The sequence below is a fragment of the Protopterus annectens genome, chromosome 11.part0 (genome assembly GCF_019279795.1).
Source record: "Protopterus annectens isolate FY-2018-M chromosome 11.part0, PAN1.0, whole genome shotgun sequence".
Taxonomy (NCBI): domain Eukaryota; kingdom Metazoa; phylum Chordata; order Ceratodontiformes; family Protopteridae; genus Protopterus; species Protopterus annectens.
The window spans coordinates 297,763,236-297,785,499 of NC_056745.1; positions in this window are offsets into that span (position 1 = coordinate 297,763,236).

Sequence of the window (22,264 nt, forward strand, 5' to 3'; positions counted from 1 at the left end):
CTCCTTACTCTGCATGGGTATGTTGTCTGATGTTGTCTGCTGTACAGTGTGGCCAGACCATACATGACCCTGCATAGCCTAAGTGTGATATAACATGTATAATATCATTATATGTTGCCTTTGTCATGGTCCACAGTTATGAACCACTCCAGGTACTGCCCACTGTCCTCTCCATAGTCCAAAATTTTATTGAGGATAATAGAGCCACTCCTACTTATTTGCATACCTCTCAACTGCCTAGATTTTTTCAGAATATCCAGATTTTTGTCTCATCTATTTGATCTGTCTGATCATAAAACCTGATTTTCTGGCAAATCTTTGAAGACTGATGTCCCTAAATAAAAAAAAACATTTGAGTTTCAGACTTCATACAGACTTCATATCCTTCATAAAATGCATTCTAATGCAAAATCTTTTAGCATATTAACTTTCTCGAGTTTTTCAGATTAATATTTAAAAATTGTATCTACTTTTATGCATTTGTCCCCCCATTATTTTTGACTTTATGCAGATTTCTTGCACTTACAGGTTAAGGCATATGCTGATTGGTCATTATAGTAAGTACCTATGTTTCACTTGTAACAAAACTGATGACTAGTGAAAGCAAAGGTAACGGTTTGTCATGCTTTAGATTCATTAGATGAAATCTAGATCTCTTTCTGCTAAATTTCCTTGTGTCCCTTTTCCTTTCTACCACAGTACTATAGTGGTTTAGTGCTCACTGGCATCAAACTGATCTGTCTCTTTAGTTATTTCATCAGAAGTTATCATGCAGCTCCGTACCCCTACATATCTTTCTGTTGTTCATTAGATTGTTAGGAGAAAATCAATGTCTCTCCACAATGCTGTGGAAAGGGTTGTGTACCCATCAGTCTGCCAAGGAGAATTCAGTCTTCATTAACCATTAGGATATAGGATGAAATGCTTGCTGAGATTGACAGAAATAAATTTCACAGGTTACATTTTTCACCTTTCCCTTCCAATGATATATTACATCTCTCTCTCTGTCTCTCTGTTTCTCTCACTTTCATTTCCCAGTTTATTCACCAGTTAAACACATATCATTGGATTCAACAGTCCTAGAGTACATTTTTAAATAAATTTGCAAATTGGTCTTTTGACATGCAGATCTTGTGAGTATAGGTCAGTGCGTTATTTGCCTTTTCTCCCCATTATTTTTGCTGTAGTTTGTGAATTTTGTTAATAAATATACATATATCTGTCTGTCTATGTGTACACACACACACACACACACACACACACACATATATATATATATATATATATATATATATATATATGGTTCTACCTGACATAGCCGAAACCACACAACACCGACAACCACATCACCGACACCACATATTCGACAGTCCATAAACACGAAACCACACATAACCGACAACGAAATAACCGACGGTACACAAACACGAAACCCCATACACTGCACACACCACAATAACAATTATTAAAAACAAAACACATCCCCATTCCACAAACCACACACACAACACAAGCACACCAAAATCCTTACAAGCCCACACTAAACCTTACCCTAACCCTAAGGTCCGTCACTATCGCACACTTACCTACCCGCATCCTAACCCTAACTCACTTAACCCGCCCCTACCGCTCCCTAACCCTAACTCACTTAACCCACCCCTATCGCTCCCTAACCCTAACTCACTTAACCCACCCCTATCGCTCCCTAACCCTAACTCACTTAACCCACCCCTATCGCTCCCTAACCCTAACTCACTTAACCCACCCCTATCCCCACAGACCGTCAATCTCCACACTTACCTGCCTCGCACCCGAACGTCCGTCACTACCGCATACTCACACAGCCTTTCCCCATGTCGGCATCCTCGGCGTTGGTGTTGTCATCCGTCGTGTCGGTCTTCTGCATTGTCGATGTTCTGCAACCCGCGATTCGCGTCGGTCTTCTTCGTTTTCGATCTTCTGGAGCTCCGAATTCCGCTGTCGGTCTTCTGCGCTGTCGACGAAGTCAGGTAGAACCATATATATATATATATACCTTCTGCTTTTATTAGAGTGCTCCCACCTTTCACTTTGAAACTTAGACTTCTTTTTTCCTTTCCTATGTTTTGGATGGGATTTCCCTACTTTTTTTCCTGTTTTTTTTTCTTCAGTAACTTTTTCATATTTAGCCATTATGACTCTTATGTCCAGTAAGCATGACTGCAGCAAGCATTACTCTTGCCAGCATACATGATGTGTGTGTGCAAGTTTAGGTCGTCAGCATGAGTTAGAACCTTTTGATATCAGTACAGATTTTAATGGGGCTACTTCACGGAACTGAAGTGACTTCATACTTCATACCTGTATATTACCACTTCAGGTTAAAGGAAAGCCCCAGTCAGGCCCTCAGACCTTGGCATCTCCAATGTTATCTGTACACATCCCTGCTTGAGAGGCAGTGGTCTTACGCCCTTTTAGTCAATGACTATGCTGAACTGGCCAGGTCTATTTTGAAACTTTAACACAGATAGACAGCTTCAATGTATGCCCTCTCTCAGACCTACAAGAAATGTGAAGGTGGCTCTGATGTGAATACCCAGTTCTGTCTAGAACCATTAGTTTTGCATAAAGCTGAAGGTTTTGAACTTCTAGTGATAGAATTCCAGTTTTTAACTCACACTATCATTCCTTGCATATCTGGCACTGGACCCCCTTACTTTTACTCAGGTCACCTCCATGTTACCTCTAGGGGCCCAACATTGATTTATCCTATATAGTCCTGTCTGTCCCAGCAGTGACCCCTTGTGGTCCCAATGTTGGTTTCTTCAAGTCCTAATTCAGATCCTCTGATACTCTCTTAGCTTCTTAGTGGACCTGTATTGGGTCCAGAAACAACTCATCCAGTGTTATATTGGCCAAGGCAGGTTACTCGTACTAAGCTGATATTAGTAGGACCATCTGCAACTACCACTGCATTAGTTACCCAACACTGCAAGGCCCAGTGCAAGTCTCACATCCTGCTTCCATGGGATCATATAGCACCTACACCTAGGTAGTCTTCATGGGTAGATCAGAGACTATTATCAACAGGACAACTTCTTCTTTGAAGATTGTTTTCTTCTTCAGATGCAGAAGTTATCCCAGAGATACCAAGAAACAAATCAAAGGAGACTCACCACATTAGTCTTCTGACACAAAATGAGAATGATCAGGTGCCATGTTCTCATCCTCACTTTAGATGATCTTAAATTTAATGAGGTTTTAAAAATAATGAAGGTGAGAGGCAGTAGGCTTCTCTGGTATTTTTCTTTCCATATAAAAGACTAGATGAAGCCTGCCTAACATACTAGGCATCCAACTTGATGCTTCCTCCTCTTGTGAATATTACCAAAGATGCAATAAAGATAATATGGAGCACCTCATACAACGTGGTCTCATATCCAAGGAAGTTAGATAGAATTTAAGGCCCTGCCATCAGCTGTTGCTATCTGGGTGGAGATGCCTAAGCTGGATATGGCTTTATACAGCCACTGTGAGTAGGAGTCCAACTCTTCAGTTGCAAAGCATCCATTCCTTCCCAAACAGAAAAGAATCAATGATACGGAAATTATGGAAAAGCAGGCCTTTGTACATTCAATACTGTATCTCAAGGTGTTCAGTTACCCTTCATAGAGGCTCTACTTTTACATGGATATTTCAGAATAAGTTTCATAATAGCAAAGGCCTTCTTGGTGGTCCTGTAAAGGAAGAACCTTCTTATCCAGATTTTGTCATCATCAAAACCAGCAGTCTTATGATATATCAGTTGCACATAACATCTCAGAGGGAGATGTGAGGTTGGCATGACTTGGCATAACCATCTGTTGGCACTGCTGGCTACCTCTTACCACATTCATCAAAGAGATGTTTGTGGATGCATCCTTGCCTCAAAAAACAGAGGACTTCAGTCTTAATCCTGGATCTCAATGTCACCACTGCCCCAAAACTTTCTTTTCACATGGTCATGCAGCACACTGCCCTCCCATGTCTAACAAGAGGAAACTAGATGTGTTTTTTCAATCTTAAAGACAGTTAACATAAAGATATCAACCATCCAAGAAGTCCCTCTATTTCAGAATAAGAGTCAGTCACTACCAGTTCTGCTCCCTAGCATTCAGTCTCAGTTCAGCGTACTGACTGTTTACTAAGTGCATGGCAGAAGTGGTGGTTTATTTCTGACTGCATGGCATCAGACTTGTAGTGTTACACATCAGGGGTTTGCCATCTGAGCCACTGATCTTTTAAGTGAATTACTCTTCTGACTGGGGGTATTGATCAATCTAGTGAAGTCATCTTCTGGTTTGTGGGTAATAATCAACCTAGAGAAGTCATAGTACAACAGACCTTTGTTTTCAAACTCATGGTAACCAGAATATTTGTCATAACCTATTCTAGGTAATGCAACAAATCCAACCAGGCAAAGGAAACGCACGGCATAAAACCAAACAATTTATTTAGTAAAAAACATGCAAGTTCTTTTGCGTAGTACTCCTATGCTTCATCAGACATAAAATTCTATCACAAGCCTAAACATTTTAAACACTGTTAAACCAATCAGTGCTAGCAAGCTTTTTCCTTCCAATTAAATAATTAGTGGAAACCAAGTGATTTAAAGTAACCTAACACTTTAGCAAAATAAGTAAATTTTTAGTATGTTCCAACCACAACTTATACAATAGATTTCAGATATAATAAATAAGGCATATATTGCAGATAGTTAAACAGTATAATATGCATCATACATAAACCATCTCATGCTGTTGCAAATATACTAGTTTGGAAAATTTAATGCAAAACTGTGTCAACAAAAGCTGAAGCAAACCAGCAATCCACATAGTTAACTAAGTATACACCTTATATGAAATTTACAATAAAACACTAGAACTATTACATGAACGCTCATCAGTCTGCTAAGATGTTCAAAAAACAAACATATAAACAAACAAAAATATATAAAAATAAATGTAAACAAAACTAAACATCATAGTTAAATATTGTTAACATAAAAAATGTGTGTATATAACAGTAAAAACAGAATACACACACACACACACACACACACACACACACACACACACACACACACACATGTATATATATATATATATATATATATATATATATATATATATATATATATATATATATATATATATATAGATTCACTACTTCATAATCTCGAAAGACTGAAATCTCGAATTTCAGTTTTTTGAGACCATGAAATCAAAAGCCCAAAACCGCAAAATATAAAACACCAAAAACACAGCAAACATTGGATCACACATATAACACAACACATATACCACAAAATAACAAACAAAACAACACACATCCACAAACCTACATCACAAATAAACAGGAGGGAAAGCCCCCCTGCACCCCCCACACTCCTCTACTTATATATACTAACTTCGAGATTGCACAAACAGAAAACAAAAGCAAACTTACACACACACATTCTACAGTCCCTCACACACACACACACACACACACACACACACACACACACACACACACACACACACACACACACATCACACATATCAGCACACTCACATACACTCAAACGCCCACCCAAAACCCTTACAAAACACTCACTTACCTGACATTACACCTAAATCCACACACAGCACTGAACACCATTCACATACAACCCCGGACATTATGTAGCGGAAACCCATAACTTGAATTCGCGATTATGCACTTTCGCTATTTCAAAACTTCGACTTTATAGTGTCGAGATACTGAAATTCGACATTTCGGTATTTCAAGATTATAAAGTGTTTCTTTATATATATATATATATATATATATATATATATATGTAAATAAATCATGTCTGAGAAGTATATGCATATATGTAAGTCTATAATTACTATAAAAAGATGTATATCTAACAAACAAGGCAAAGAGAGTGTATTAAAAAGAGGTTGGGGGGGAACAAGGTTAGCAAATGTAACTAAGCTTCTGTCCCTTAAAAAGGGTTTGAGTGACAAAGCTTCATTTAAACCCATGCCCTTATCAGCTTGTAGCAAAACAATCCATTTTTGCTCAGTCTTTTCAAGTGAGTTCCTTTTATTCCCCAACCTTATAGTGCTTGGCAAGATCTCTTTGAAGAAAAATACAAATTTATGCATGGTACTATGCATGGTACCTTCTTCAACAATATGTTTGGCGACAGCACTTCTGGTGTCTCCAGTGTTGCTGTAATATATATGTTCCCTAATCCTATCCCTCAATGGTCTAGTAGTCATGCCAACCTAGAACTTAAAACATTGAACACATTTGGTTAAATATATAACATTAGCAGTTGAATAATCAGCATAACGCCTAAAAATATACTAGGATGTATAAAAATGTTCTTATTGGCAATATACTTGCAAAAATGGCAATGTCTACAACCAAATGCTCCTTGTCTCTTGGAAATAGTTTTGCTGGTTACCATGCCAGTTCTATAGCAAAGCCTATGTTTTAATGATTTCAAATTTTTGTAAGTAACTTTGGGATATGTCCCCACAACTTGCTCTATCCCACTATTTGCTGTTAGGGCATGCCAATTCTTACATATAATATCCATAACTTTCTTATTGTCGGAGGTATAAGGTAGACATAATCTACATTCTTTTTTATGATAACCATCCATTCTGTTAAACAGTGGCATATTCCTTTCTGAAAAATAAGGTTTACCTCTACCTTCCCTTTCCCTATAGGCCATTTGTAAATGTCCATCACATTCAGCCTCAGTAGATCCTCTATCCCTAAACTCTTCCTTTAATAAGGCTACTTGCTGAAACATTGTACTGTCTTTGGTGGTAAGTCTAGAAGTACGTAGAGTTTGTCCATTCAATGAATACATATATAGGATGGGATGCATACTGGAAGCCATGGTGGTGCAGCGGTAGCATTGTTGCCTCACAGCAATAGGTTCTCCCGTTCGATTCATGGCTGGAGCGCCTTCTGTGTGGAGTCTGCATGTCCTCCCCACGGTTGAGTGGCATTCGAAGGACATGTGTAGAAATGGGCATGCCTTCGTTGAAGGTTGGGCATTGAGCTGGCACCTCGGCACCGTAAAAATCTACTGCCAATCATTAGCGGACCGGAGTTCCACTGTGGTGACCCCTAACCGGGAAAAGCCAAAAGAACAACAATATAGGATGCATACTAGAATGTGATAAAAGGTTGTTCTTCCTACATTCTTTCCTATAAACTTGAGTGTGCAGAACATGCCCTTGACATCTACAGAAATCAATCTCATAAAGAGATGTACATGTAGTAAATTTCAAGAAAGAGGTACTCTCATTTAAAAAAGAAACAAACTGCTCAAATAGTTCTGTGGAACCTCTCCAGATAAAAATATATCATCCACAAAACGACTATAATGTATCAAATTTCTGCTATAAGTAACATTATTCAACAACACAGTATCTTCCCATTGCGCCATTACAGTGTTGTACCCATGGCCACTCCATATTGTTGAATGTAAAATTTCCCTTCAAACACAAATGCATTATTGGTTAACAACAATTCCATCAACATACATATGGTCTGTATGCATTCATCATCAAAATCACTATGACTTCGCAAGAAATCACTCATATATTGGATGCCTACATTATTTGGTATGCATGTAAATAACGAACATGCATCTATAGTAACTAACATATCTGTAGCACACAATGGCACGTTCTGTAACTTATCATATAGCATGGTAAGAAAATGCTATGAGTCTTTTAAAATAGTGGACAACTTCATTAATAAAGGATGTAGATTTTTTTCTAAATAAATGGATATGGGCTCTGTGGCCCAACCTCGCCCTGCCACAATTGGCCTATAGGGTGGGTCAGATAAAGATTTATGGATTTTAGGCAAGCCCTTTATAAGGGGTATTAAAGATTTCTCAACAATACAGGAGTCATGTAACTCCTTATTAATATACCTGGAAGACAGTCAAATAACTCACAGTAAATAATATTTATAAGTTTTTGTATCTCTGTAAGATTAGTAAGTCTGTAAGTACTATCTGACAACATTAAAGTCAAATTTTTATATAATCTTTAAGGTTGAGAATCACTATAGCTCCCCCTTTTATCAGATGGGGTAATAGTAATGTCCTCATTAGCTTGTAACTCCTGTAGAGCAGAAAATTCACCAGATGTAAGGTTATAAAACTTATTACATTTATTTACTGGATCATTATAATATTGCAATAAATCATGCTCACACATCTGTAAAAATGCTTCTATTAAAGGGTGAAAATCAGGACAAAATACACTTGGTTTTCTCAATCCTGAAGGATGCATAGCAGAATCAGAAAACATATAATTCAACATCACATTACGACAGAACAACTTCAAATCTACAATTATATCATTAAAAACAATAATAGCTGTAGGTATAAAAGAGAGCCCTTTGTCAAGGTCTTGAAATTGAACATTAGTCAAAGAAATATCTGCTAAATTGTATACTAATTGTCCTTCACTGTGCTCCAAAATTGCTTGATTGAAGGAATGTTCAGTTGTCCACTTGAATGTTTTTGACGCTTTCTTCCTTGACTGGGTGATCTCTGTCTCCCTCTTATATTCCCTATGGGAAGAGGCAAGTTTAAAGCAGGTGACCTGAGTCTGATTATTAGTTTGGTCATCTGCTGGAATTGGCAGGGAGAAGGCTTTGCAAAATAGCCTCTCTTTGCATTGATAGTAGGGTTTGGGAGCCCATGCCTGGAGTACACATTCACATGGTTAAATCCCTGGTGGATAGTGGAGACTCAATGAGAGCACTGGTTTTAAGGAGCAGGGTTTTCTAAAGGGGCTGCATGACCTGTAGAAACAGGTGACATGCCCTCTCTAATGCCATTTGCATGCAGAATACAAGGCATGTTACTAAGCGTATGCAATGGGGTCAGGGCAGAAAAAATGCAAAAACTTAAGCAGCCCTGATGATTGCCTAAATGGCAGTTCTTCTTGGTTGGCTCTCATGCTGGTCTATGGGGAATAAATGTTCAAGTGACTGAGAGAGGGTCGGATGGTCAGCATGCATTAGTAAACTGAAAACGTGCAGTCCGAAGCAGGTCAAGGGGGTGTGCCTCACCCAGGAAGACCTCCTTAATACAAAATCCACAGAAGAGACCAAGTTCAACCAGAAAACCCAGGAGCAGGGTCACTGATACAAGCAATAAACATGGTACAACTGAATGGTATTTTAAACTCCTTTAATAACGTGTAGTGATTCCCAAAACAGATAAAATGATTTAACATTCCCAAAAACAAATAAAAAGTATGAAGTAGTTAAGTACTTTCATCCAATTTTCTTTAGTTTGGATGTCTTCAGAACTAACCATAAAGAAAAAGTGAATACATTTAAATAACTTGCGTTGTATTCCCACTTGTTGGTCTTAAAGGGAAAGGCATACCAATAAATGATCAGTGCTCCAGAAACAAATACTTTGGCCTTGGTGAAAATGAGAAATTGGAGCATACCTGTCAATTGTACATATTTTCATAGAATGACCAGATTTTTGTTTCATAGTTTTGGTCTGTTTTTCATAAAATTGCAGTTTTCTGGCAAATTAGTAGCAAATCATTAAAGATTGAAGTTAGAAAATAATGACAGACATTTCAGTTTCAGACTTCATACCCTTCAGAAAATTCATCCTAATGTAAAAACCTGTTATTCTATCAACTTTATAACCTTATAAGAGCAATATTTAAAAATTGTCCCTATTTTGGGGATTTTGTCCCAGTTTTATTTATGGCTTTGTCGAACTTTCTTGTTGTACGAGGTTGAGATGTATAAATAGGAGCCTGTATCACTATATGTCATTAGTCATCCTATTGTAAGAACTCTTATCTAGACTGCCCTGCCTTGTTGCAGTGGAACACCCTTGTAAGGAGTCTTCCTGTCTGCTGCATGGCATATACTAAGTATGGGATCACTACAGTAGGATGGGTAATACAATGTTGACACCTGAAGTCTTCATAGGTTCATAGGAAAATGTTAAGGAATCAGTCAGAGGGCAGACTCACACCCTGTATCGTGTATCTGTGAGATTAAGACCTTAACCATTATGCCAACATTCCCCTGACTCTAATAGACACTTTGGTACACCCGCTGCCACTTTGCTGCACATGCTGTTCACTTATCATCTAAAGTCAGATGACGCAGAGAAAGGGGGAAAGAGAGTTTTGGGGATTTTTTTTATTACTTTTGCTTTTCTGCAAGTTTATCCAATCTGAGAGACTGCATATTTAGTGATCAGGTATGTGGGGACAAAGCCTGCACATTGGGGATTCAGAAGGTATACCTCCTTATTCAAAAGATACTGAGTTATTAAAAATGTTATTTAATTTAACTTATTTATTTATTTATTCATTCATTCATTCATTGTGATGCACTGAGGTATTTTATTTTACCTATTTGTTGATCAGATCACCCACTAAACGCAACTGACCCTTTTTATGAGTGGCCAGGAGCATTGTCTGGTTAAGTGACTTTCTCGAAGTCACACAGTAGACAAGTGAAGGTGGAAAGAATAAACCTAGTACCCTGCACACAGGTAACAGATTATTAACAGCTCAGAGCTTCAGAGCTTTAGCCCTCTGGATTAACTGCCCAACATTAAGTGTTTGCATTGCTTTGATGTTTTTATGTTTCAGATGTAATATTCTTAGTCCCAGTTTTCCAAGACGTGTTACTTTGTTATAAATCACTTAGAATATCTAAAACATCCTCAAAACTAAAAGACCGTTCTCTTAGTCATACTCTTCCTTCCTTCTGAAGTAATCTACCATAGGAAATCAGGCAGCTTATTTGTCATATCTCATTCAAGAAGGCAGTTAAAGACTTTTACTTTAGCTTATCTTTGTAGCCAAAGTCTTAGCTTACACACACACACACACACACACACACACACACACACACACACACGAATACACAGTAAAATATATAGATAGTTAGATATAGATGTAGATATAAATAGATAGATATAATATTTACCTTTGATAATTGGGGATACGATTCTGTGTTTTTTTTCAAAACTAAGATTTCATATATCTGGTTAAATGTATAGATATTTAAAACAGCAGCTTTCACCGCAAAGTTTGTCTATAGGTTGAAGACATCATCATTGGGTATGTTTTTCCTATTGCCTTCATTAGAAAAAAAACGACTAGAGTAAGACCCCAAAACTCTGGTCTATGTTCGGCTATCAAAAACATAAACCCTTGAATGGCTAAATATCATACAGAAAGCATCTTTATGGAACATTACTGAACATGCTGAACATGAGTAACTGCAAAAAAATTCATTGAATGGCCATAGTTGGGCAATATCATGAATGCAACCAACCAAGGTGGCGGGCTTTGCCCCCACATCCCCCAGCTATATATATCAACTCCGAGATCACACTACAGTGGGGAATAGGGCATTTAAAAGGTTTCCTTCACTTGCCTTAAGCATTGTGTTACTTCCTGGCTGTTGGTCAACTGTGGCCATTAGATGATTTTTTTCGCAGTTACTCATGTTTGCTAATGTTCTATAATGATGTTTCCTGTATGATATTTAGCCATTTGATGGTTTATATTTTCTATAGCCGAACACAGACCCCAAAAATCATAACCCAAACACCCAAAAATAAACAAATAAATCTAGTCACAAAACATCATTACAGAACAAAATAACACAGAGATAGTAAAATAAAGTTATTTCTCCATTTGACTTCCATGAAAAAAGAAACTAAACAAAAATGTAACAAAATGAAAAAAAACATTTCAACACTAATAAAAAAATTACTCCCACATAAATCACAGACAAAATGTATTACATTTTTGTACATTGTTTATTTTTTTAACAACAGATCATGACTTTAAAACAACACTGACGTTTTCACACAAGAAAGGATTTTATCAAATACAGTTAATAAAATATAAACCATTCCAATGGGTATAGAATAAGTAATGAATGCAGATGTGACACACCACCTCCTGCCAGAGAGTCAGATCTCTGAATCATGGTATAAAGTGTTCAAGTGCCACAAGCCTTCTGTACAGAAATATAATATCAAAAGTTTCCAATCAAAAATGGCATCGTATTAAGTTATAATTAGCATACCCTTCACGTAGTTCAGTCTGTTTTTTCCAAGGTACCTCTCACATTAGCCGTATAAAACAGTCCAGTTATTAACAGGGTTGCATGCACCCTCCATTCTCAAGTTCTTGAAGGAACAGTAGAAGTCATCTGCAAATAAGGCACTTTTGAGCTCCTAAAAATAAAAATCTCAACTGCATTCTTTCAGATCTCAACAGGGAGGAAACAAATCTACTACACATATAAAGGGAGACACCCCCACCCCAACCAGCTTGAATAGTTTCTCCTACCTCGACCCAAAAGTTCTCCAAAGATTTAAATGCCCTCAAAAATGTGCTCCCACATGCAAATAGAAGCACCTGAACAACACCAACAGTGAGGACGTGCCAAGAGAAAAATGCAAACTAGCTTATGATGAATGTAAGTGTATAAATGTAGAACTCTCTTACTAAAAACACTCCATAGATAACACCAATTTATCTGCAAAAGACTATAAGATTTGCTGACATCATCATTTAGGTTCACACCCAATTTACTTTTCCACATCTTCCAGAATGATGGTGTCTTGTCACCCATTAAAATCTAAGACCTTCAATGAATGTGTCAGTCATATTTATTTTCTATACACATTTGTGTCTTCAGCATGTTGGGCCATATCCAACTTACTTTCCCACGTCTTCCAGAATGATGTTGGCCTGGCACCCATTAAAATTAACTTGGCAGTTATAACTTTGCTATCAGTTGCTATATACAAAGCATGCCAAATAGCTGGCCTTGGGGTTTAGAGCCAACTAGCTACACTTCTTTGATTGGATCAAATGATTCATCTAAAAGTATCTGTAAAAAATATTTAAGATGTGCTGTAAACTCTAAAAAAGACTTTACTCCCCGTGTGCCAAACAATTTGAAAACTCTTTTATGCCCCATAATTGACCAGTCACTCTATACCCTTTTAAAATGTGGGAAGTTAGCATCTATGAAACCATTGGAAAGCAGAAAATGGGAGTAAAAGCTACCCATCCTATGACAAGTAGCAATCTCTTCCACTGATTCTTGACCAGTCACTCTATACCCTTTTAAAATGTGGGAAGTTAGCATCTATAAAATTATTGGAGAGCAGAAAATGGGGGTAAAAGCTACCCATCCTACGACAAGCAGCAATCTATTCCACTGAATCTTGGATAGCCTTGGTATAGTCATTATGATACTTCACAGCTTTGACAACTAGATCATCCACTTTCTCTACAAACAAAATCTTTGATGCATTTCAAATCTCTTTCCAAGGCATTAAGGATCCCTACTTCTGCCATCAATGCCTGATGCCTTTCAGGCCACCCTAATCTCCACTTTGTATTGGGTCTCAATGGAACTCAACCCTCAAAGTACTCTCACTGGTCTGGCCACTTAATAAATGATTGCTAGCGTCTCCTATCATCTCACTGTGAATTAGTAGCAACCAAACCAAGATCTTGCCAGGCATACAGCCGTTTGTGAGAGTGATATTCTTATACCTAGAATGCATTCCTGTAAATGGAGTGCAAGTTGATTCATTGTATCTAAAGAGAAACTCACATTATCTGAAACAACCCTAAGACACATCCCTGAACTCATACACTGTTAACCTGCAAGAAATTACATTTAGTCAGAAAAGTCATGGTCTAGGTCTTATTGATGGCATAACCAACCAAACACCCAATTCTTCTAATGCCATAAAACTGGAACAAAGAGAGTGGGCTTCTCGAGGAATAACAGTAAGTCATCTGCAAATAAACTCATATTATCTTTGTTGCATGAACGCACACACACACACACACACACACACACTACTTTCCACTTTTAGTACATATTACCTTTGTTAGGGGCTCTATACCCAATATGAATAATAAGGATAATAAAGGGTATTCCCTGAATCATTCCCCACTGGAACCTAAAGAGTCCTGAATTACAATGGCCCAGTTTAACTACTGTTGAAGCGCCTTCATAAAGCCCATTATTTAGGGTTACCTTCCACAATGAACAAATTCCAAATTTCACTAAAAAACACTGAACAACTATACCCAGTTCAGCTTGTCAAACACATTCCTGATATCTCATGTAAAAAAGGCAGGGGCCTATTTTTTAGATGAGAACTCAGTTAACAACAGAATCCTCCACAATGCAGCTTTATTCATATTACCATTAATGAACTCACACTGATCTACACTTCTCACCCACAGTCTGAAACCAGTTGGTCCAAACCGCATTATAAATCATATAATCCACATTAAAACGCATAACAGAATAATAAGACTCCACTTCAGTTTTGTAATTATCTAGTTTTGAAATCATTAACTTAGCAACAGACTTCCAAGCAGGAAGAACCAGTCCATTCACATGTAAATGGTTACAGATATTCAAAAAATCCTGCACCATAACACCATCCAGGTATAAAGCAAGTAGATCATGCCATACTGAATCAAGATCTTTAACAGAAACCACCGATTGTTGACAGAAGTCCACAAGAAAAATGAATAGTTTATCCGAGCTCTAGTACTCTTTCTTTACCTGAACAGCTTTAATGCCCCTTCTAGAAAAAGTCAACAGAAGAGGAATCACATGTTACTGCTGGCCTTAGATTTATTTTTAGTTGTCATTACCAAAGAATATTATAGTATCATTAAAAGGAAGTGGGCCACCTGACCACGCAGCTCCTAGTATTGCCTCCTTTTCCGTAAAGGATAGAGAATGAAAAAGACAGTTATTTATCAGAGTCTGTCATCATATAATATAAGTTAGGGATGCAAAGTCATGTACGTCATCTTAATTTAAAGAACGTCAAAATCTTTTTTTTTTTTTCCAAAAAAAAAACTGATAACCTCCAGGCAAATAAGAGATATTGTCACTCCCCACCACTTTTCAGGCAAGCCATGCACACACACACACAGACACACACACACACACACACACACACACACACACACACACACACACACACACACACACATATATAGATATAAAGATATATATATATATATAGATAGATATATAGAGAGATGTCAGAATGTCACCCACAATTCTCTAGGTCATCTAGCTTCAATATTGTCTCTTGGGAGAGAGAACATACCCAAGGTGCATGTTGCTCTCCTGTAGATGCAGATCTCACTCATAGACAGATTTGCCCAACAATCCCAACCTTGTCCTGTAATGTACAAGTTTAACAAGTAGATCAAGGTATTGTTGCAGTACCATTCCTCAAACTCCAGTAAAACTAGAAGTAGTTCAGCATTGCCTTGTTCCTGGTAAACAGTGTACTGTTATAACTGCTTTTACTGCGCAGCTTCTAGAACTGCATCCTGTAATTCTTTTTTTTTTTTTTTTCAATAATAAATCTTTATTCTTTTTCCAATTGTTCATACAATAATACACAAAACAAAGAAAAACAAAACAGTACCTAAAAGAAACTTATAACAACAATACTACAATATATATACATTATATACATGAATGCTTCCAACAGTTAAATGAGATCAGTATACATTGAAATAAAATTCTGAGAAAGAGTATTAAAAGATCTAGTATCAATATACAGGATTATTAATACTGACTTCCAAATTAAGTATGTACGTCCAGGGGTTAAACTGGATTCGGAACATTAAGCCAACACAATATTGAAGATTTGCTCCCATATTTTCGGATTGTTTATTTTTTTTATGATCCTTGATTAATAATTTATGTGCTAGAATATGTTTTATCGCTACACTTTTAAAATTTTCCCATGAAGTCTGGGATGGATTCAACCAATTTGTAGCTATATAAAGCTTCATTAACAAGAAAATATTTATAAGTATGATCATTTGGGATCTATCCAAGTTATTCGGAGGGATATGTAGAATCATAAATTCCCAGGAAAGTGTGGAATGTTGATAACCCATCTTTTGTAATTGAATATTTAAAGAGTTCCAAAGTTTAAATATACATTTACAGCTCCTTATAATGAGACAGTTAAAGGATCTTTGCATCCTGTAATTCTACACTGCTGCTGCCACCGACTACAACGTCTTGTAATTTGTTACAGAATGCAGTAATATATCACATTATCCAGATCCTTTGTCTTCTGTTTTCATTTGCACAACAAGGACCAATAATGCCAACTGCAAACATAGTGATTTCAGTAGAAAGAAATAGCCAAAACTAATGTAAGGGAATGACAAAGAGAAACACTGCTGCTTATCAGTCATTCTCCTTCCCAGAAGTCCTCCATAAAAGTTATAAATTTGACCCCACAAATGTAAAACAGAATAAAATTCCAATAAAACACTTAAAACATAATTCAAGTGTCCCATTCACATGGCAGAAACAGGAAACTAATACAGTATTATGCTAACATGAAATAAGCAGTAACGTCACCCAAATAAATCATTTCCATTCTAACTTAAATACAAAAATATAAATTAAAAAATCTAAAATTAGGAAAACATTAAAATTGAACTAAATGTGTCAATCAAACTGCAAGGAAAGCAGCAGTAGGACACTCTAGTGTTCAACTTTCATTGTTCCATGTGATAAAAGTTCGGCAATTACCATAATACTTTTTAGAAGACATCAGGTCTTACCATCTACTTAGAAGCTGTTTTCAAGAATTTTTTTGTATAGATTCCATTTAGTAAAGCAATCAGTGTGAAAATAAGGGTTGCCTTAACATTTTTTAACATTTGCTTAATTTTCTGCTGATATATATATATATATATATATATATATATATACAGTATATATGGGCTGCGTCCTACATGAACTCAAAGAAGAGCTAAACCCAAACATAAAACTACTGTTCAATCTCAGCCTTACTACAGGATATGTGCCCAAAGAGTGGCGTACAGCAACAGTGGTCCCTCTCCATAAAGGTGGTGCCTCAACGGATCCTGGAAACTATCGCCCCATAAGCCTGACTAGCTTGGTCTGCAAAGCTATGGAAAGGATCATCATGGACCTCATAAATAAAGATATTGGGGACCTACAAACACTGGATCCTACCCAGTTCGGCTTTGTTAAAGGCATATCCTGCCTCTTAAACCTGGTTGATTTCTTTGAAACAGTCACCAAGGCCATTGACGAGGGGAAGGTGGTCCACACAGCCTACCTGGACCTCGCAAAAGCCTTCGATACAATACCCCACTCGGGCATTATAGATAAGCTCACCAGCTTAAATATAAACCCCTATGTCACTAGATGGATTGCAAACTGGCTCAAGGACAGAACCCACATGGTTAGAATTGCTGGAGACATGTCAGACTCCAAACCAGTTACAAGTGGTGTCCCACAAGGCTCAGTCCTGGGACCTCTCTTGTTCGGTATATATTTCTTGGAGGTACAGGCCAACACAGAAGGACTGTGGCTGACCAAGTTCGCAGATGACTGCAAATTGGGTGCCATAATCGACTCTCCAGCCGACACAAGCATCCTCCAAAAGGGCCTCACAGAAACAGACAACTGGTGCCAGAGCCATGGCCTCAAGCTAAATGCCAAAAAGTGTATAGTCATCCCCTTTGGCAAAACAAAGTGCCCACAAATTACCACATAGGTGGAAATCCATTAAGTACAGAAGAAGTAATTAGGGACCTGGGGACCCAAGTTGATAGCAATCTCTCATTTGACAACCACGTGGCCAAAGTGGTTAGAAAAACATTTTATATATCTCACCTAATCATGAAGGGATTCACATCTAGATCAGGGGAGGTCATCGTGCCTCTTTACTCATCCCTCATCAGGCCCATAATTGAGTACAATGCCCCTTTTGGGATGTACCTTACCAGACACCTGCAGTAACTGGAAAGACCCCAAAAGTACCTCACCAAGAGGATCAAAGGGCTCAAACAGATGCCATATGCTGCCCGGTTAAAGAAACTCCAGCTCTACTCAGTGGCATACCGCCTGTTCAGAGGAGATCTGTGCCTGACGTATAAAGCCATGTCCAACCCGGAATTAATGGATATACTGTACCTCAGAAAATCCAAATCCCATCGAGCTACGCGCTCGAGAGACTTGAACCTCAGCACTGAAATAAATAGGACATGCTGGAGGGACAGATTCATAACCCAGAGGCTCCCTTCACTCTGGAATAAAATCCCAGTCCAGGTTAGGCAGAGTCCCTCATTGACTCTCTTCAAGAGGAATCTTGATGAGTGGATGGGAGATCGTAGGATTACCCCGGGTATCACTTCTGTGTCACTGTTAGATAGAGGCATAGTATACTAACCTCGAAAAAGGGCATAGCAAAATAAATTTAAAATGGGTGGCGAAAGCCAAACACATTCTGGCTAGGTTTATAAATGCCCTAGGGCAGATAGCCTAGTATGAACCTATGAACCTATGAACCTATATATAATATATATAAATATATATATATATATATATATAGAGAGAGAGAGAGAGAGAGAGAGAAAGATATAGATAGATAGATAGATAGATAGATAGATAGATAGATAGATAGATAGATAGATAGATACAGGTACTCAAGTTCCCATTATTTTAGATGAGTCTGTTGTCTTATTGCTGCTTTGCCGGTCTTGTTCAGATTTTATTTTATACAGTTTATGGCTTATATAAACCAAATTGTTACTAGTAACAAATGCTGTCTAGCCATGACATCTTTTTAAAAAAGAATTCTGACCAATATTTACATATTAAGCTGCTATCAGCTAAATTTCATTTTTAGTTGCACCTGAAAATAGTCCAAACTGATAGTTGTTTTCCTGCTCAGGAGATGATTTGTTAGTTATACTAAAACATTAATTTACTAGCTGTAGTGTGATTTTCTTTTGTTGCCATATTGCAAAACCAACTGAGATGTGTGGAGTGAGCTTGTATGTACGGCAGTGTTTTGTTTTTCAGTTTTCCCCACTATAGTGTGAAATTAGATTTGGTAAATAAAAGTTAAGAGTGTGTGGGGGGGGGGGGGGCGGCACTGTGCTCTAAATATAGGGGCACAGGGTGCCTTGCCCCGTTTAAGAAAATAAATGTTTATAGATTTTATAGATTTTTCAAGTTAACGTGTCACAGCACTGAAAAATATATAAAGTATGAATCACTTCTGAATAATATGATGGAACATAGGGAGAGCTTATATAAAAATGATACCAAGGAAGCCTTGAAGATAGATTCTTGCTATACTAGTGCAATCAGTGGCTGGACAAATACCAGGGAAATGTCTTGGCACTGTCAAGAGGTAGCAGGACAAGTACCAAATGCCTTCTACGAATGTCACTAACGGCAAACTGAGGCATGACCTTCTGTCCAGCATGACAGGTATGGTTGCATAAAGAAGCAAAACGATCAATTAAATTCAAGTCAGGTACATGTCTTTATCTCTCTCTCTCTCACTCTTTACATATTTACAATATTATCTCTTTTGGAACGTGTATTATCTAAAATAAACTGTCCCTTGTGGGCCTTCTATTGTTTATTAAATATAATGTCTTAATACTTTAAGAAGTTACAGTGTGGGATCTGATTGATTTGTAGGGATTTTTTCATCCTTTTTAATACAAAGTATTAAAAATTCATATCCTTGTCCTGTGTTTAATTTCCTGGGTTATGTTATATATAATTTTTTCATTGAGAAAGTAGTAATTGCTATGGTTGGTCTCTCAGAAACACGTAGGAACAGGAATAAAGCAATTATTAATTGAACCACCACCAACAGAAAATGAAACAAAACCAAACAGGCAAAGACAACATAAAGACATTAAATAAAACATATTAAGTTACAAAATAAACATAAAACACATCTTCAAAAATATCAGCAAACATAAAATTATTTACAGAGATTTAAAACAATACCTCAGTATATACACACTGAACATCTTACATTATGCTTCCTTACTAAACATATCCCATTTAAATAAAGGAGAAACAGCAATGTAAAAAAATACATAAAAATAAAGCAGACCCTGTAGGAGGAACATGGCAGATGAGTTGTCTATTCCAGGTCCTAGCTTTTAGGAAGGGGTGCTGATCTGATGTATTATTTATTGATAAATTTTAACTCACAAAATAAACACCAAAGAAACAGAAAATGCCAGGTTATTTCATAAGTAAGTACAAGGCTAGCTGACTTGTTGACCATTTTAAATCTAGCCAGTTTCTCCTTTTTGTGATTGAATTAACTTATCCAGTTTGGTGTTAGATTGGTCCTACCAATCACATGGTCAGTAATGCTATATTACCACTAGTAAGAATAAATGGGATCATACCACAAATACTATGAGGGGGACCCATGCATGGGACAAAGCGCTTAGGAGCTGCATCTGTCCATCAGTAGTAGAAGTGACAGTCCTGGTGTAAATTTCCTATTACCCATCCATAAATTCATGCTGTACTTGAATATGAACAGGGATGAGTTTTGTTTTATGTGGATGGGAAGTCTGTTCCAGAACAGTGAGGTATCCTCTGTGAGATACACTTCTCTCCTTTCTGTTACATAAGAGATTTAGATCTCTGGACTAAGTATTTCTGATGCCATATGACTTGCAGATGTGCAGAAGGGCCATCAGTATTGAATAGGAGGATACCTTGTATGAGAGGCACAGGCCAGCTCATAGCAGTTTCTATGATTCTGAATACAGTGACAGGGCTTTGTGGCTATTCATGAAGAACATATTGTTTAGACCTTATATCCTTTTCGTAAGATATCTTTGTGGGTATTCCAGTTGTTGCATGTGTCTGTACAGATACATGCCAGAAGCAGCATTATACTCAAAGACTGGCCTAATGAGGGTTGAGCAAACAAGGACAATGATGTCTCTAGATTTAGACACAATATCTTTGTTTATAAGCTGTGCAATATAGAAAGACTTTCTTAAAATGTGGGCACATGTTGGTCAAAAGTTAGGTCCCTGTACATATATGTTGCCAATCCAAAACAACTGAGTCAATTGTTAGGGGCATTTTATCCATGCAGTAGCTCCCCAGAGAAGACAACTTCCCAAAGGATACAATAATGCATGATTCTGGAACCAGTTATTTCTTTAGGACAAACCTTCCTGCAGGATGGCTAGGTCATTTGGAGATTCATTGGCTGCTCTTAGCTTGTAGTCATCCACAAACCTATTCAGCCAGAGTTCTTTAGTACTGGCTTTTCCTTCAGAAAGGTAAATGACAAACAGTAGGAATCCCTGCACTGAACCCTGGGAGACTCCACTGGTGACTGGTCTCTTAGTAGAGATAGGTTTCCCTGTTTTGACTTTCTGCATTCTATCTGTTAGCCAGTTGGCAATCCAGCAGGTGATATAGGGGTTTATTCCAAATTTTTTTTAGCTTTTCTACTATGCCTAAGTGGAGAGGTTGTGTCAAAAGCTTTGGCCAAGTCTAGGTGTGCTGTGTGTACCATTTTACCTTCATCCATTGCTTTGGTGATGTTTTCAACAAAGTCCACCAGGCTGAGTAAACATGACCTGCCCTTGATGATTCCAAACTGAGATGGGTCCAGTGTTTGTAGGTTCCCTATGACCATATTGATTAGTTTTATGATAAGTCTTTCCATGGCTTTGCTAGTCAGAATTATGGGTCTGCAATTGCCTGGGTTCCTCCCTTCTGCAGAGGAATGACTATGGCTGTTATGGAGACTGAGCTTGAATAATGTTGTTAGGGTGGAGTGGCTAAATTGTATCTTATTGCATAAATCTAGTATTTTTAACTTTTGATAGCACTTTTAGGACATGGTCTTGCATGATAGCTGGAGGTGAGATGGTTTCAGGTATATGTTGTAGGACAGACAGAGGGGAGAGAAGGGTAGAAACTTGAACTGAATGTATTGGCCAGTAGGTTCACTATATTTTCAGCCTCAATGAGATAACTTGTTCACAGTCAGCTAAGTGCACTGATGCATTGCACTTCTGAGATTATGAACATAACTAAAAGAGGCCCTGTGATTGCTTTTTGCTCAGGTGGCTAATTTAGCTTCAAATTTGGCCTTGGTGGATTCTATTAAGCTTCTGAGTTGTTTGTTCATTTCAATGATGAGGGCTGCATCATTCCAAGAATTACTCTTTTTACTTTTGGTCAAAATTCTCTTTGCTTTGTTGTGGGACTTCCAGGATGGATGCACATTGAGTAACAGCTTAACTCTAGTTCACCCAGTGTGAAAACAGAAACTCAATGTGAAGGCCAGCAGACTTTTGTGTTTATGGGT